Genomic DNA, 3814 nt, shown 5'->3' on the forward strand with positions numbered 1-3814 from the left:
AAAAAGCTAGCCAGGCAAGGTGGCAGGCGCCTGTAGTTCCAGCTACTCCGGAGGCTGAGGCAGGAGAATGGCGTAAACCCGGGAGGGGAGCTTGCAGTGAGCCGAGATCCGGCCACCGCACTCCAGCCTGGGCAACAGAGCAAAACTCCGTCTCAAAAAAAATAAAAAAAATAAAAAAAAAAATAAAGGATGAGAATACGGCCAGGTGTGGTGGCTCATGCCTGCAATCGCAGCACTTTAGGAGGCTGAGGCAGGGGGATCCCTTGAGCCCAGGAGTTTGAGGCTTTACAAAGGTTAAAATACTTCCCTTCACCCCACCCTTGGGAATAGTGCAAAACCCTATCCAAAAAAAAAAAAAAAAAAATGTAAAAGAGAAATTCAGGAGAGTGGTTGCCTATAGGTATGGGTGGGGACTGTGATCAGGAAGGAATTCATTCATAGGAGATCAATTGTGCTATGATGCTTTGTTTCTTAAGGCAGATGGGCTATATTCAGGTGTTGGTTATAGTCTTTATGAGTCTTTACGTGTTTAAAGTGTTTCATAATACATTCAAGTACCATTATTGAGCTTGAACTGTGCTATGCACTGAGCTACATTGAACTGTTGTGGGGAAAGGCAAACAGAAGTGCAGCAGGCCAGGCACGGCGGCTCACACCTCTAATCGCAGTACTTTGGGAGGCTGAGGTGAGAGGATCGCTTGAGACCAGGAGATCAACACTAGCCTGGGCAACACAGGGAGACCCCGTCTCTACAAAACTTTTTTTTTTTTTTAACCAGACATGGTGGTGAACACTCTTAGTCCTAGCTACTTGGGAGACTGAGGCAGGAGGATCACTTGAGCCCAGAAGTTCAGGGCAGCAGTGAGCTAGGATCACACAGCTGCACTCCGGCCTAGACAACAAAGACCCTGCATCAAAAGAAAAATATATATATATATATATATATATATAGCAATAGTATTTCAGGATGACTGGATTCGCAATGCCAGTTGGGTTCCTTGGAAAGTGTTTTCTACCTTCTCCTTTTTCAGATGGCCTGCTCCAGGCCTAGAATATCTCTCACAGGACCTTACTGAGTGAGCTGCCACACTCCCACATGGTGGGTTCTCCCTGCTAAGTTTCCTGGTGCTGCACTCTCCATAGGCACCGAGCCTGTGCCCCGACTGTCCTATCCATATTGGTTTCCTAAGGCTGCTGTTGGTGGAATGCTGCAGACTTAGTGGCTAAAAACAATACACATTTACCCTCCTGCAGTCCTGGAGGTCAGAAGTCCCAAGTCGGCTTCACTGCTCTAAAGTCAAAGTGTCAGCAAGGCACTCCCTTCTGGAGGTTCTAAGGGAGAGTCAGTTTCTTTTTCAGCTTCTAAAGGCCACTTACATTCCTTGGCCTATGCCCTTCCTCTGTCTGGAAAGCAGATCACTGTCATCTCTACTGCCATCATCACATCATTTTCTCTCCTTCCAATTCCTCCTGGACCTCCTGGATCCCTCTGACCTCGCATCAGGCCCACTGGATAATCCAATCCAGGCTCATCTCCCCATCACCCAGCCCTTAGCTCAATCACACCTGCAAACTCCCTTTGGCCATTTAAGGTAACATTTGCAGGTCCCAGGATTAAGACCTGGTATATCTTCAGGGGTTCATTATTAGTCTACCACAATAATTGATGGCAAATAGCAAAGGTCCCCAGTTTTGCACCGCGAGAGGCAGGCATCCTCTTCACTGCCCTCTTCCCCAACTCCCTTCAGCCATTTTGATATTATAGGGTCTGTCACTAGCAACATGCCATTTCCTGACACTAAGTCAGGATGAGTTAGGGTGCTGTTGGTTGCAAGAATGACAAAGTTCATTCAAATTAGCTGATACTATAAAGGGAATTGGTTGGTTAATGAAAAATCCCAGAAGTAGCTCAGAGTTTGGAGAAGGGCTGATACAGCAGCTCAACAATGACTCAAGGGCCTGTCTCCTTCTGTCAGTCTCTTAAGTCTGTGCCAAAAACAACTTCTTCAGGTCACAGGATGCCTCTGTTGGGCCCCTGAGATCATGTGCTTACCTCTAGTCAGGATGCTAAAGTGCAGAAATACTGTGAACTAATGTCAGTCCCTGGGAGGGGAGCACTACACATTGCTTACCAATTCCAGGAGAGCACTCTTAAGCACCTCACCAATTTCTGCTGAGTTTCCTAAGGCTGCCAGGAGGCTTTGCACAAACCCAGCAGCCAGAGTTCTGCAAGTTCTCTTGACTCTGGCAGGGGCTCAAAGCTGATGTAGCTGCTGCAGCAGTCATACCCCCACCCCCTGCGTTCTTCATGTCTAGTCTGGTAAAACAGAACACCTGCACAACACGTCAGACAAAGCAACGTTATTATTCACAGAGAGGCCCCAAACATCAACCCAAGCCTGGGATCCATGGCGAGCCAGTCCACCAGCATTCAGGAAAGCTCCCCAGGGCGCTGGAGTGCTGTCTGCAGGTGCCCCCACTTCACACCACAGCTGAGGAGGGACTTTAAAAGCACTCCACTCTGGGTTCTATACCCCAGATGCAACTGGGTCCACTGGGCTACAGCATTGCAGGACATCCTGATCTAGGGGAGATGAGCACAAAGCCTGAGCTGTTTGGGACAGTTCCACCTTATCTGAGAATGTTGCATCCTGTGTATATTCTGCCCAAAAATTGTAACCAAGAGTGGGAAGAGCTGGGTCATCCAGTATCATTTGGGGACCTGTCACCTGGCAGATGCTCCCTTGTTGCTGACATTGAGAGTCAATCCCTCCAAATTTTGCAGCTGCTGCCCAACAAGGGAGGGTTAGAATGGATACCAGGAACAATCCCAATATCCACTACAACACCAAAGGCCATGTTGAGAGAAACTGGGGGATTTGACAACTTAAAATGTTCACTTGTTTGTCAAAAAAAATTTTTTTTAATTGGACAAAATATGTGTGCCATGTCTGACAAAGGGTTAGTATGTGGGAATCTTACAAATAAGGAAGTAAAAAACCCCAGTAGGAAATGGGTGTGATTTTTTAACCAAGTATATATTTTTCAAGCTTATTTTAAACTATATATTTAAATAAATCAAATAATATATTTTCAAAAGAAATACAGCTCTCTAGCTCCTGCTGTCACCATGTGACATGCCTGCTCCCACTTCGCCTTCCACCATGAGTAAAAGCTCCCTGAGGCCTCACCAGAAACCTAGCAGAGACCAACACTACACTTCCTGTACATCCTGCACAACCATGAGCGAGTTCAACATCTTTTCTTAATAAATTACCCATCCTCAGGTATTCCTTTATAAGCATCACAAAAATAGCCTAACACAGAAAACTGGTACCAAGAAGCGAGGCATTGCTGTAAAGACACCTTAAGAGTAATGACCTAGAGCATCTGGCAAAAGAAATTTCTAAATAGCAAAGCATTCAAGAGGTGGCCTGCCTGCTTGTCACAGCCAATGATCAGATACTGGAGCAAAGGAAAGTTGGAGCTCATATTTAAAAGGGAAGCAGAGCATGAAAGTTTGGAAAATTTGCAGCCTGGCCATGTGGCAGGGAAAGAATCCAAGCAGGCTGGGGAGCAACCACTAGCTAGAGAGATTAGCATGACTAAAAGGGATCCAAGTGCTAATATCTAAGACAATGGAACAAACGCCTCAAAGGCATTTCAGAGATCTTGGAGACAGCCCCTCCCATTACAGGCCCAGAGGCCTAGGAGGTAAGAATGGTTGCAGGGGCCAGGCCCAGGACACTCCTCAGCCTATGGATATTGCTCCCCACATAACGGCTGCTCCAGCTCCGGCTATAGCTCAGAGGCC

This window comes from Rhinopithecus bieti, unplaced genomic scaffold (assembly GCF_001698545.2).
Source record: "Rhinopithecus bieti isolate Rb0 unplaced genomic scaffold, ASM169854v2 scaffold_32081, whole genome shotgun sequence".
Taxonomy (NCBI): Eukaryota; Metazoa; Chordata; class Mammalia; order Primates; family Cercopithecidae; genus Rhinopithecus; species Rhinopithecus bieti.